This window comes from Carettochelys insculpta, chromosome 22 (genome assembly GCF_033958435.1).
Source record: "Carettochelys insculpta isolate YL-2023 chromosome 22, ASM3395843v1, whole genome shotgun sequence".
Taxonomy (NCBI): Eukaryota; Metazoa; Chordata; order Testudines; family Carettochelyidae; genus Carettochelys; species Carettochelys insculpta.
In genome coordinates, this window is record NC_134158.1 from 5,086,358 (window position 1) to 5,100,802 (window position 14,445).

At 59.2% G+C, this 14,445-nt stretch overlaps 1 protein-coding gene and 1 long non-coding RNA gene across 5 annotated transcripts in view; both read left to right on the forward strand.

Moving 5' to 3' along the window:
* LOC142024971 (uncharacterized) overlaps window positions 1-14,445 on the forward strand; it is a 34,784-nt gene that overhangs the window by 13,647 nt on the left and 6,692 nt on the right. The gene's annotated exons all lie outside the window — the stretch shown is intronic.
* On the forward strand, window positions 1,352-9,360 carry LOC142024989 (uncharacterized). 4 transcript variants are annotated; one of them, XR_012648546.1, is made up of 6 exons: window positions 1,352-1,529; window positions 2,920-4,320; window positions 4,426-4,602; window positions 5,244-5,506; window positions 5,951-6,076; window positions 7,604-8,583. It is a non-coding gene; the product is annotated as an uncharacterized LOC142024989 (long non-coding RNA). The 4 variants fall into 4 exon arrangements; XR_012648548.1 differs by lacking the exons at window positions 5,951-6,076; window positions 7,604-8,583 and adding an exon at window positions 8,622-9,360; XR_012648545.1 differs by having other exon boundaries at window positions 5,244-6,076.

The following is a 14,445-nucleotide window of genomic DNA, read 5'->3' on the forward strand; positions in this document are numbered from 1 at the left end:
CAGCCAGTGTCCCCTCTGCCCACCGTGGGCAGCGCCAGGTGCTCCAGAGGGAGTGAACCCAACGGAACCACCAAGTGAGCAGTGGGAGTGCTGGGAATGCAGCTAGGCAATATCGACCTCCTGTGGTCCTGCAAATTCTTTCGTCTGGCACCGGTCAGGGCCCGAGGGTGCCGGACTGGGGAGGTTCATATACACATTGGGCAAATTGCATAAATTATTTCTAGACACAACTGCAGCGTGAACGTAGCCTGAGCCACATCTGGGGAGCTGCACTGCCCCCCTGCATCGTCCTACTGCAATGCTGGGGGCGGCCAGTAGGTGTCAGCATTACACAACATAGACCCCCCCCCCGCCCCCGCCAGCCCTCCGGCATTTAATACCCCCCCCCAGGGGCTTGGGGGGAGCCCGCGCACACCCACCTCAGAGCGGAGGAATTCACCCCCCGGCAATAACCAACACCCCCCGCCAATGCTGGACTCGGTCCGCGTTAAGCGTTGGATAGTAACAGGGAGGAAGCCCCGCCAGTCTCTACACTATCAAAATAAAACGCGGTCAAGTAGCACTTTAAAGACTCGCAAAATGGTTTATTAGATGACCAGCTTTCGTGGGACAGACCCACTTCTCCCGCCCAGAGCCGGACCGGAGCAGACTCAAGATTTAAGGCACAGAGAACCGAACACAGAAATCAAGGCGCACAAATCAGAAAACAAATGATCATGGGGGGCAAATCAGAGAGCGGCGGGGCGGGGCGGGAGGTCAAGAGTTGGACTGAGCCAAGTTCGCAGACGAGCCCCTAGAGTGACGCAGAAAGTTCCCATCAAGATTTAACCCCTGTGTTAAGGTGCCGGATTTGAATACAAAACCCAGCTCGGCTGCGTCCCTCTCCAGAACGCAGCGATAATGTCTCTCCAGTAACACACGTACCGCGGGGGAGGGGGGGGCTGGCGGGGGCCAGAAGCTCGGGCTATGCCCCGCCCTCTCCCGTACCGCGCATGCGCAGTGAGCGCGGCGGGGCCCTCTGCGCGGACTGACCCTGCCGGGGCTGTGGCAGCCGCTGCCCGCTCGTCGCGCACGTGACAAAGCGCTGCGGGGGGCGGGGTCATTGCCCCCGAGAGCCCCACGGGGGGACAGTCCCCAGGGGGTGAGCCCCGCCCCCCCGCGCGCTCAGAGGGCGGGACAGGGCTGTTGTCACCCACGCCCGGCCCGGCCCGGCCCTGCAGCGGGTGTGTGCGGTGTCCTGCCCCTCCCCCCGCAGCGCCCCGCCCCGCCCCGCCCGTCGGTGTGACACTGTCACACCCGCTACACACCCGCCACGTGCACGTCACGTGTTCCCGGTGCAGCCCCGGGGCGCCCAGCGCCGCCTCCGCCGGGCGGCACCGCACAGCACCAGGGCCGGGGGGCGCGGCCACAACGGCGCTGCAGTCCCGCTGCCACCGACGCCCTGCGCTGCAGCTGGGCCGGGCTGGGCTGGGACCCAGCCGCTGCCTGCGGGGAGCGCTCCGGCACTGCCACGTGTCCTGTGCCCATGAGTGAGTGACCAGGGGGCTGGGCTGCGCAGGAAGTGCCGTGCAGGGCTCAGTGTGTGGGGCTGTGAAATGGGTGCCTGGTTCAGAGGCTGGCTTTAGGATGGGGGTGGGGCGAGGGGCAGTGCAGCGGGGTTGGGAGGGGCGGGGTGTCTATTTCCATCTCCCAAAGGAGGGTGACATCTCATGGGTACATTATTGTAGGAGCAGAGGGAGATCTCGCAGTTGAAGCAGGGGCAGGGCTGGGCACCAGGACTCCTGGGTTCTCTTCTCAGCTCTGGGAGGGCAGTGGGGTCGAGTGGTTTGAGCTCTGGCCTGCTCTCCCTCACTTCCCTGTCACTCTGCGCCTCGGTTTCCCTTGGTGAGTGAGGACACGTTCCCAGCAACCCAGGGAACGGGGCAGTCCGGATAATTCACCGAGAAGGGCTTCATGCCACTATCGTGAGCGTACTCGAGATACACCAAGGAGCATGGGGGTTACTGCAGCCCATTGGGCTGCCCCACAGCTCCGACAAGCTGCCTCAGAGCAAGTGAGGGGGAGACTTCCCCTTGACCGGCCAACGTGTGTCAAAATGTCGCCTGCCTCAGCTCCCCGAGGCCTGTGACAGACGACAAGAGCTGCGTTCCCCAGCACAGGCACCCCATGGGCCGGGTTTGCCTCTACGGAACCCCTCAGGGTAAACTGAGGCACGGGTAAGGAGTCGTGAGTCGCTTGAGCTAACCTGGGGAAGCAGCGCTGTCTCCCACCTGCCCCTGCCTGCTCTCCAGCCCTGGCAGGCCCCTCATGCCCCGGCCTCCCCTTGCAAGGGAAGGGACACGACCCAACTGGATTTCTGGCTCTGTAGCTCTGTGCTCCCACTGGAGAGCCACCCAGTGGGACTGGGCCACTGATGTCCCTTTGAACACCCAGACCTGCTTCTTTGCCCTCTGGGGAAGGAGGGGGATGAAGGGGCTGGAGCACATGACCTATGAGGAGAAGCTGAGGGATTTGGGTTTATTTAGTTTCCTGTAGAGAGGACTGGGGGGCAAGTTGATAGCAGCCTTCAACTACCCAAAGGGGGGCTCTAGAGAGGATGAAGCGAAGCTGTTCTCAGTGGTGACAGATGGCAGAGCAAGGAGCAATGGCCTGAAGTGACAGAGGGGGAGGTGCAGGTTGGATATCAGGAAAAACTGCGTCAGCGTGAGGGTGGTGAGGCACTGGAATGTGTTACTGAGGGAAGTGGTGGAATCTGCACCCGTGGAGGTTTTTTAAATCCGAGCTTGACAAGGTCCTGGCTGGGATGCTTTGGGGGGGTTGATCCTGCTTTAGGCAGGGGGCTGGACTAGACGACCTCCTGAGGTCCCCTCCAGCCCTCGGATTCTGTGATTGTGATTCTGATCTGTCTGTCTTTTCCAGATGGATTAGATTCTTTTCCAGTCGATTTATTCCCATCTGATTTTACCCGTTTTATCATCTTCAGCCCTCTCCTCCTGAGTAGAACACAGAGAATCCCTATTTATCGACCCTCCCGTAAGAGATGCCTGTGTCCAATCCACACGCTCCTCTGCGCCCATCGGCTCCCCCCAGCCCTTCATTTAAAAATTGCTCTGCGACATCTCAGTGTTAAGTGCCAGCAGCCTAGTTCCATTTTGGGGTAGGTGGGGCCCATCCCCCCTGTACAGCCTCCCGCTTCTCCAAAAGATTCCCCAGTTCCTAATGAATGTGAACCTCTCTGCCCGGCACCATCCTCTCACCCCTGCACTGAGACTCTGCAGTCCTCCCTGCTCACCTGGCTCTGCACATGGAAGTGGGAGCGTTTCAGAGAGCGATGCCATAGAGGGCCTGGATTTCAATCGCTCCAGGATCTCTCCAGGTCTCTTCCAGTTCTGTGACCACCCCGGAGTACTTGGGTGGCTGCCCAGGAAAGATTCAGGGCCACTCAACTGGTTTGCAGAGCACCCAGCGCTGGCCGCCTGTGTTTCTATTGCAGGCGCACAGCCACAGGCTTTGGTGCACATACACATTTTATTTTGCTGCTGGAGGGGAACAATGGTGAGGAGGGAGAGGTCAGTGCTTAGAGCATTGGCCTGGTAAACCCAGGGCTGTGGGATTAACCCTTCAGAAGGGCCTTCAAGGGTCTGGGGCAGGATAGATTTTAAAAACCCCAAAACTATCAGGCCTGGTGATGGGTCCTAGTAGTATAAGGGATCGACCAGCAATCAAACTTTAGCCACGCCCCTTTCCCCTTGATCCACGCCCCTTTCACCAGAAGTCCCACCCCCTTAACCCTTTTGCTCCTCCTTCCTGTCACTGGAAGTTCCGCCCCGACTTCTTTAGGTCCGCCCCTTGTCACCAGAAGACGTGCCCTTGGGGGGGTCGGAGTACATCTGAGTTAAGTGAGGCATATGACCCCTCGCTCGCCCCGCCACCCTCTACCAATCGGAGCGCAGCGCTACCCCCACAAAGAGGCCATCTGGTTCCAAGAGCGCGAGTTTCAGAAATGTGCAAATGCTGAGCGGGAAGAGGGACACTTTCACCACCCCTGCCAGGAGTTCAGATGTTGTTCATGTGCCGACGGGTCTCTGCCGCACGTGGAGAAAGCGCCGCATTCGCGACAGCTCCGAGGGGGAGGCGGTAGCCGAGGGGAGCCCTTTGGCCCAACCCTTGTTGACGGATACACCGGAACCCGACCCCGAAACCCAACCGCTCTCGAGGCAGCCCGACAAGGTAGACGGCCTCTCTCTGTCCTCCCCTACGGAGGAAGGCGGCCGCAGCTTGCAGGAGTCGGACAAGGAGAATGGAAAAGAAGCCAAAGAGGTAAGAAACGAATGAGCGAGGTGGGGGGGCGGTGTCATGGGATTTTGTAAAAACCTAAAAAGACCCCAGGATCTTGCATTATTTTCTTTCTGGGAACCTCTCCAGAGCTCGACAGGGCCTTCCTTGAGGACCCAGAGCCCCAGGACGACGTTGTGTCAGAGAACGAAGATGAAATGGGCCCACCTTGGTTTTGCTCAGCACCGATACAAACCACAGCGCGGTACGGGAGGCCGGGGCGGAGCCCGAGCTGCGCGGGAGTGTTTCGTACAGCCCCGCCCGGTGGTGAGTGTCAGGGTCCCGCACCGGGGGAGGGGGAGCCCCGCGAAGAGCCGGGGGGGGGGGGACGGGACAAGCTGTGGGGGGGTCACTCACCCCGTGGGAGGGACACGGACCCAGGGTAATGGGGGGGCGCTCGGTCCCCCCGGAGCTCAGCTCGGGCGGAGCGGGAGGGGTGTGTGGTCCGGCCGCACGTGCCCTCTGCGGGGGGGTGGGGCGGTTCTGTCCTGTCTCCCGGGCGCGAAACGCTCGTGCGGGGGGGGGGGGGGTGTCACGTGCTCCAGCGGCTCCTCAGCCAGGGCGGCGGGGCAGGGTGGGGGGCGGTGCTTCACCTCCCCGGGGGCCTGAGGGGCCAGGCTGGGGTGCGCCGGCTGTGGGCACGTGCCGGGGGGGCGGGGCGCGGAGAGAGACGGTCCCGCGGGGCGGGGGGTTCGCACACACCGGGGTCTCTCAGGGCTCTGTGAGCCGATGCCCAGGTGCCAGCTCAGGGTCTGGTGGGGCAAAGGAGGGGGCGATGCCGCCCCAGGAGCTGCGCTGAGCAGCCAGGGCAGGCGGGGTTCTTTGGTTTGTGTTTAGTTCGGGCACAGCAGCTAAAGGAAAATTACACTTATTAGAGGCTGTAACAGTTACTTTGTATTTATACACAGATGGAAACAATATAACTCAGACAAGTGATCGAAGTTCCACAATTAGTAAAGTTGTAAACAAAAATTCACAACAGTTAATAGGAAACCGCTGGCAGCGATTTTACCACAGAAGCGGCTGCTGCGTGTAAACAGGGGTTTTAAACTGACCGCTCAATTTATGAATGAAACCAAGATGGCCGCCGAGTGAGTGACAAGACAATGATTTTTCTCGTGGTTACTAATGTTCACAGAAGGTCATTGCTGACCGCAGCTCGCCAGTTCAGGTAAGGCGAGGACCCCCTGGGGTTTGACAGGCAAGATAATAATTTTCTACAGTTCTATGTAAAAGATAGCGGAGGATCGCAGTGTTCTAATGGATCAAAGGGGTAAACGCGTTTTAAAGATAAGGTCAGGGCTTCCCGCGGTCTGAGTGACAGGCTAATGGTTTTTAGCAGTTTATAGCCCAAAACAGTTAGTACTCACGGTTTTTGAAGGGGAAACAACACAATTTAACTTAAGAAAAGTTCTAGACAAATTCACTAGCTTAAACTAATTCAATTGTGTACACAAGAAAGGCAAGTTGCAGGTGTGATTTTCACCCCTGCCTCTTAAGACTCTGGTTTCACCAGGTTTTCCCTCAATTCCTATAGGAAAGAAGTGCAATACAGGTGCAATTCTTACCCCTGCCTCCTAGATCCAGTGTGACCCAGATTCTCTCAATCCCTCAGGAAGAAGTAGATATGAACCAGGCATCCCCAGTCTCGGGAGTTAATTCCAGACTTGGCCAGCAGCTGTAGGTGATTGAAACTCCAAGGGGGGGTGGCTGCCAAGCCCTCTTATACCTTTTGTGGCAGGTAGGCTTCTTCCTGGTCTCAAGTGGCCAATTGGGAGGAGAGTGTTTGAACCCCAGGTTTCCCAGGGAAGGTGCAAGGCTCAATTTGCACCTGTGAATTGTGGACAATTGTGCACCTTTGGAGGTGGTGGGCGGGGTTCCCCAATCTTCCTGGGGCAGTGATCAAGGCTGGGGAAGTGATCAAGGCGTGTCAGTTACTGAGATCAGCCAGAAGGGTGGCCATTAGCTAGCCCATCCACTGTCTGGTTTTTGTGTATAGTAGAGAGGCTGGGCGAGACAGCACAGCTGTGTTCCCAGGACATCAAAGGCCGCCTGCCTCCCCTGCTTATTTTTCTCTTTGTCTCTCCCAGTGGCAGGGGAGAGGAAGAAAAGGCCAAATAGGGGGTTCATGTCTGGCTACACCACCCCACCGCCACCAGCAGCGCAGGAGGGAGGAAGGCCTGGGCTGGTCCTGCCACTCTCCCTTCTGTGCTGCTCCTGGTGATGCCTCTCACTTCCATGCTGGGCAGTGAGGGAGTGCGGTCACCATGTGCACACGGCCCTCTGCCCCCAACAGAGGCACAGAGGGGCTGTGACTGCGACCCCCCCCCCCATGCCACTGCTGGGGGCAGCCTGGCTCGCCAGAGAGAGGGAGGGACAGGCCGGGTGCCCTGGCCTGAAGTCAGCCCCACCGCCCGCAGCAGCACAGGAGGAAGGGGCCTGGTATGGTATCACCCCCCTTCCTTCTGCCCCACTGCAGGCGCTAGCACAGCCTTTGGACCTGGGCGGCAGCAGAGCAGCGGCTGCCCTTGTGGCTCCCAGCTTGGAGGGTGGCCCCACTGAGCACTGGGGGAGGGGTGGTCACCAGCGGGACACCCAGCTCTGAAGTCAACGCCACCAACAGAGTGCAGAAGGCAGGGTGTCCTGCTAGTGACCACCCCTCCCTGCTGCCCAGTGGGGCCACCCTCCGAAATGGAAACCACAACAGCAGCCACTGCTCTGCTGCAGGGACAGCCCTGAGCTGGGATGGCAGCGCTGCTCCCAGCAGCAGCACAGAAGGGAAGGGGTGTAGCTTGGCATTGCCACCCTTCACCCTGTGCCGCTGCCCGTGGCATCTCCCTTCCAAGCTGGGTGGTCAGAGCGAGCGGGAGCCCACCTGAGAAGTCAGTGCCAGCAGCAGCAGCGCAGAAGGGAGTGCAGCCAGCGATGGCATTGCTACCCTTCTGTCTGTGCCGCTGCTGACCATGTTGGGCGGCAGAGAGCAGCTGCCCCTCCAGCCACACGGCTGGGAAGGGCAGGGGAGATCACGGACACTTCTTATTTCCAAACTCCGCCTGGACGGAGACCCTGGGACTGCAGATGAGGCCACGGCTGGGAAAGCCCAAACGTCTGGTGCCCCTGTGAGCGACCCTCCTGCCCTCGCCTTTTCACCCCCTTCTGGGCTGGGACCCCCAGGGGAGAAACGCTGCACTAGGGGATTCCTCTACGACCCTGAGGGCCACCACAGCCAGGAGTTCCTGGCAGTCCCTTTCTCACCCCTTCTATGCAGGAGGCGGTTCTCAGGGAAGGTGACCCCCATTCACAGAGCTGCCTGGATGGAGAGTGGAGGAGTGAAGGGAGAGCCTGGCCAGGAATGCCCAGGGCCACGGCAGGGCTCACACCTCAGTACCCCAGCAGTGAGTGGCCAGAGACCCGTGGGGACAGACTGGTGTATAAAAAGCTTCCTACTCACTGAGCACAAGACACTGTGTCTGCTGCCCACTGGTACCAGCCAAGATTTATCCAGCCTCCCGCTGACTCCGCAGTCCCTGCTGCCTCCTGCGTTGCCTGGAATAGCAAACGTGACCTCTGAGGGATGCTCCCTCCATGCCAAAATCTCCCCCACTTCAGGTGTAACCACATCAGGAGTCAAATAAAACGCTCGTGAGACTGTGGGACTGGCTTAAAAGAACGAGATCAAATTGAAATAAGCCAGAAACTTAATTTGTCTTTTGGTGAGCTTTGCTTTCTGGGTCTTAAGCCTACCCTGGGGTCGTGTTTTATCCTTTTCCCTGCACACCAGAGTATGTGAAACACTTTCCCTGATAGCCGAGGTGCGGCTGCACTCTAGGGCCTGTGGGGACAGAGTGGTGCCAGCAGAGCCCCCTTGCTGGGATGCAGCCCACCCACCCAGGAGGAGGGTTTCTCTTGCCATGACAACAGCCCCTCCCCAGGCAAAGCGCTCTCAGTGGCCTCGCTGGAGCAGTCATGCCCAGCAGTCAGAGTGGCGGCTGTCAGAGCCGTGGGTCGGAGCTGGGGCCAGGAGTCCCCCAGCAGCCAAAAGGCAGGTCTCCTGGGCTCTGACTTGATGGGCACAAATGACCATCATGAGCATCTGGTCTGACCTCCTGCACCTTGCAGGCCCCAGAACCTCCTCCAGCCCCTCCTGTCCCTGCCCCCTGCCCCGGCTGAGTTACTGATGCCCTCACATCATCCCTGAGCAATGCCAAGGGATGGAGAACCCCCCGTTGACAATTCCCACACTGGCGCCGTCCTACCAGCTCTGGCACTTCTCTCTCCTGGTGCAGCTTGGGGGCAGAATTCAACCCGAGGGCCTCCCTGGCCACGGCTGCTGCTGGAGGCTCCCGCTGGCTCGGCTCCCCTGGGTCTGCAGCTCCCTCCGTGCGTCGTCCTCCTGCAGTCAGCACTGCCTGAGCTACGTCAGAGGCTTTTATATTCCACTTACTGTGGGAGCAGGTCCAGCAGGGCCCTGATACAGCCTGTCACACGGAAATCCCACCTGGCTGAAGATGAGCACTCCTGGCTTCCCCGTCCTGAAGGAGAATTTCCCAGGGGCAGGGCCCCTTTGTGGAACCCTCCCCGTCCCCAGGGAAAAATGCCATCCCAATGGGTGCTCCAGCACCAGCTGGCAGGTCCCATGTCTCTGTGGGACCCACCTCAGCCTGGGCTTAGAGGAAGCACTGAGCCAGTTCCAGAGGATTGCTGTGAGCACTGGGCCAAGCTCCTGGACTGGCTTTGTCCAGCTGTCCTAGATTAACACAACAGTGATTGGGGGACCAGGAGCCGTGTTAGTCTGTATCTACACACACACGGAGGAGTCCAGGGGCACGTCAGACTCATGGATTTATCTGGGCATCAGCTTTTGTGGGCAACACCCATGTCATTGTTACTTTCCCAGGGCCTCCAGCTTCCATCCACGACACATCACATGGTCCATTGTGATGTGCAGAGATACACCCACCTTGGCTCCAACCTGTCAGAGAGACAAGAATGCTCATCTGCATGGCAGAAATTATACAACTTAAAGGTAACTGACATGATTAAAAGTTGCATCAATGAACCTTGAACTCCCAGATCTTATTTAATGGGACGTCTGCTGCTGCAGGAGTCTGGAGATGAGGGATATGAGGTGCTCGGGGGAGGAGGCACAGGTATGTGATGGGCTCAGGATGGTGGAACAGGGGTTGCAGGATGTTCTGATGCTGCAGACAGATGGGGGCTGGGCTCCAGCTGGGGATTTATGGGCCAGGCTTCATTTCTGAATGAAGTAAAATACTTTGCCTCACACAGAAGGTTTCATCATTGTCCTTTCTTGCAGCAGGGTGGAGAATCTTTTTTGGATCAGGGCCTCTGTCCCACAGAAAAGTCACTTGGGAACTGATGTGGCCCCCAAGGAGACATCTCACTCCCTGGGTGCTACAGCCCCATGTGGCCAGCAGGGGACATAGGATAAAGGTTCAAGGTCTCAGGACAAATTAACAGTTCCCCAGTACCAGAGATGGTGGATTTTGTGGGCCCTCCTAGTCTCGATGGTTGGACCAAAATCAGGGGTTCACTGTGAGGGACAGGGCTGCCAGCGAGTGGGATCTGGATGGGAGTTGGGTGTCTGGCCACGGAGAAGGGCAGAAAGGGGCTGGAGGTGCAGGGTTTCGGCGCAGGGTGGTGGGCTGTGCAGTGTCTGGACGGCACTTACTTGCTCTTTATGTCGGTGCTACTCTGACGCTCCTACCCCACGACCAGCTTCCACCCAACACCACTCGTCAGCCTAAGAACAGCAGCAGCAGCATCACCTCCAGCCTGGCCATGTGGGCTGATACCTGGGAGTCTCCAGGGACGAGTATCTCTGGGCAGGGTCTGCAGGCGGTGCTGGAAGAAGGACATGAGCTGCCCGTCAGAGAATGCAGCCGCTCCTTGTCCTCAGAGCCCAGACTCCCCACTGCCACCTTAGCATCACCTTGGGTGTTAACGCCCTCCTCAGCCATAACGCTCCAGCACCAACCCCCTCCTCAGCCATAACCTCCCCAGCCACCAACCCCCTCCTCAGCCATAACCTCCCCAGCCACCAACCCCCCTCCTCAGCCATAACCTCCCCAGCCACCAACCCCCTCCTCAGCCATAACCTCCCCAGCCACCAACCCCCAACCTCAGCCATAACCCCCCAGCCACCAACCCCCTCCTCAGCCATAACCTCCCCAGCCACCAACCCCCTCCTCAGCCATAACCTCCCCAATAGCCAAACCCCCACCTCAGCCATAACTCCCCAATAGCCAAACCCCCACCTCAGCCATAACCTCCCCAGCCACCAACCCCCACCTCAGCCATAACTTCCCCAGCCACCAACCCCCCACCTCAGCCATAACCCCCCAGATACCAACCCCCACCTCAGCCATAACCGCCCCAGATACCAACCCCCACCTCAGCCATAACTCCCCAATAACCAACCCCCCACCTCAGCCATCACCCCCCAGTCACCAACCCCCCCCCTCAGCCATAGCCCCCCAGTCACCAACTTCCCACCTCAGCCATAACCCCCTAGTCACCAACCCCCCAACTCAGCCATAACCCCCAAAGTCACCAACCCCCACCTCAGCCATAACCCCCCAGTATCACATTACAAACCAGTGTGTGCGCGCTGCTCTTAAAAACAGAGGTTACAAAAAGTATGGTTTGATGCTATTAAGGACTGTCTCATATTCACATGCACTGTAGCTCTTGAATTACTGTGTATTTTACTGATTTGGGGAAGGCCAAAGCTAGTAAATTTGGCACTGTGCCCTTTACACAAACCAGTCAGAAAGGGATCATTCAGCTGTCAGAATGAAAAACGTCACTGAAATGTATCAGAACACATGTAGCCTATATAGAAATCTATGGCAGCAAAGTATCAGAGAGGAGCCATGTTTGTCTGAATCTTCAAAAACAACAAGAAAACCTGTGGCACCTTGTAGACTAACAGATGTTTTGGAGCATGAGCTTTTGTGGGCAAAGCCCCACTCATGCATCTCATGAAGCGGGTCTTTGCCCACGAAAGCTTTTCGGTCCAAAATTTCAGTTTGTCGATAAGGTGCCACAGGACTTCCCCAGCATCTGATGAAGTGAGTCTGTAGTCACGAAAGCTCATGCTCAAAACTTTTCTGTTTGCCTATAAGGTGCCACAGGACCCTTCGTTGCTGTTATAGGACTTCTTGGTATTTAAGGCATTAAAGTGAACAGTTAGAAGTACTGTCACCTGATAAGAAACACAACATTTTGATGACCAGGAAATAAGAGCGATGGAGGAATGCGGGTTGTAGTTGGCGGGATGGAGGATGACTTGAGAAAGGCTTTTCCCAGCACAGCGCTACCTCCAGGTGTGAAGAAGCGGCTCAGCCCCACGGCCAGGTTCTTTTGTGAGTCTTCCCAGCGCTGCAGGACGCGTGTGTGTGTCAGTGACGGACAGGGGGTGTGAACTGAAAAGGGGGTTTCACACACGGGGGTCTCTGCACTGTGACAGGTACAAGTCGGGGCCGCTGCGAGTGTTGGGGGACAAGACGCCCCCAAGTGGTGCCCGGTGACAGCGCCCCCGGCTGCGGGCGGGCGGAGAGAAGAGCCGCCCCTGACACGAGCAATCCAGGCTGGGGGCAGGAGGGAGGGACCTGGAGAGGAACTGACCCCAGCCCAGGAAATCTGCCCGCCTGGGGACCACGTGGGGCACAGAACAAACTCCTGCGGGGAAATCACAGACACGAGCCGGGACGAGCTGCTGGGGCCGGACAGATGGGGCGAGGGGGCGGGGCCAGGCTGAGGCGAGGCCAGCACAGACTCGCTCCCCTCTGGGGCTGTGGGGAGCACAGCGGGGGCTGCGCGCAGCGCTGGGGCAGGGTGAAGGGCGGGGATGACTCAGAGCAACAGCGATGCGCGGCGGGAGGCCAGTGCTGGCACATGATGGCATAAATTATATTGGTAGATGTGCAGCTCAATGAACCCACGGTGGTGTGGCTGATCTGGTTAGGTCCTGTAATGGTGTTGCTGGTGTAGATATGTGGGCAGAGCTGGCAACGAGGTTTGTTGCATGGATGGGTCCCTGAGTTAGAGTGACTGTGGTGCAGTGTTTAGTATAGTACAGTATAGTATACTATACACCGCACCGCAGTCACTCTAACTACCAATATAATTTATGCCATCATGTGCCAGCAATGCCCCTCCGCTAAATACATCGGACAAACTGGACAGTCTCTACATAAAAGAATAAACGCACACAAATCAGATATCAGAAATGGCAATATATCTCCCAGGCCACACAGTAGCAGACTTAAAAGCAGCTATCCTACAGCAAAGAAATTTCAGGACCAGACTCCAAACAGAAATTTCTGAGCTACAATTCATCTGCAAATTCGACGCCCTCAGCTCAGGCTTAAACCAAGACTGGGAATGGCCGGCTAAACACGAAAGCAGCTTCCCCTCCCTTGGTGTTCACACCTCCAGATCAGCTGCTGGAAGTGAGCCTCACCCTTGCTGACTGAGCTAACCTTGTTATCCCCACCCTTGCTCTGGCTTATTTATACCTGGCCCTGCAGATTTCCAAGACCAGCACCTGATGCGGTGAGTCTGTGCTCACGGAAGCTCATGCTCAGAACTTTCCTGCTCGTCTACAAGGTGCCACAGGACCCTTCGTTGCTGTTACAGATCCAGACTAACAGGGCTCCCCCGCACAGCAGCTCCTGGCGCGCTCGGGGCACGAGGCGGTGATTGGCACCCGGCAATGCGCGTTCTGGGGCAGACCCGGTGCCGAAGCTCACAGCCCAGCACGTCACTGGGGGAATCCGCAGAGCGCCACCTGGCAGCGAAGTGAGCGAACAGCCTGACAGGTCCCCTCCCGCTTCCCGTTCCTCCCCCTCGTCACGTGCCGCCAACGTCACTCCCCCTCCCCCACCCATCTACTCCCGGCCGTCGCTGACCTCACTCGTCTCTCTTCCACCCCACTAGGTTCCGCCTCCTGCTGTCGTCACTTCCCTTGCCCCCTTCGGCTCCGCCTTCACCCTTCGTAGCCTTCGTTAACGTCACTTCTGAGGAGCCAGTTTCCTCCATCCTGCGGCCGCTCCGCCGGGTCACGCGCTGCCACCGCCGCCCGCAGCCCCCCGCGAGCCCTGCCCCCGCCCCCCGCAAGGAGCCGCCGCCAGGTGAGGGGGGGCCCGGCCCGGGCCGGGAAGTGACTCCACACCCCCCCCCCCCCGCACCAGCGCCTCCCTCTGGTCCCCGGCCGGGGCGCCCGGTTCTCTGGCCGCTCCACGCGGCCCCGCCCCCCCCGTCCCGCCTCGGGGAGCCGCGAGCTCCACCCACCCGCCACCCCGCAGCGGCGCCTGGTTCGCTTCGTGCTGCGGCGGCTCGCGGCGCTGGGCCCCGTGGGGAGCAAAGAGGCGCCGCCCCTGCGCCCCGCACTCGCCCCCGCCCGGCTCCGGGGCGCCCGGGGGGGCTGTGACTCGGGGCCGGTTTTCGCTCCTGGCTCCACTCGCACCTCCAGGCGGAGTCTCCGGGCGGCGCCCGCGGGCTCTGCACCCCGCAGGGACCAGTGGGTGCTGGGGGCTCTGTGCTCGGTTCTCCCCCAGCTCCCTTGTTTTCGCCCCAGGGCCTCTGCACCCCCCTGGTTTTCTTCTCCCTTGTCCCCCTCAGTGATTTGGGGCCCTGAGTCCATTGCACCCCCCCCCCCCGCAGGGGATCCGAGAGCTCTGGGTGGGTTTGTGTCCCCCCCCTCCCGGTTCCCCAGTGGGGCCGGGCGCTCGTCACACGGTGCCTGTGCTCCCCCGCGGTGCAGTTCAGTGACCCTCATTGTCCCTTCAGCTGCTCCCTTCCTCCGGGCTTGTCCCCGTGGTGTGTCACTAACCATGTGACGTTTCCGTGGGACACACTCCAGTGCGCAGCAGTGCTGGGGCTCAGGCCGCGTCCGGAGAGAAACGAGGACGGATTTGGGATCTGACTTGTGCGAGGTGCTTCTGTGAGACTCGAGCGTTTCCCCAAATGTGCGTGTGCAGCACGTGTGCCCCAGGGAGCGAGTGTGGGGAGTCCGGGGGCGCGGAGCAGATTCCAGCCCCGTCTGAAATGTCTCCATTGCCCTTCTCCCCTGCCAGGCGCTGA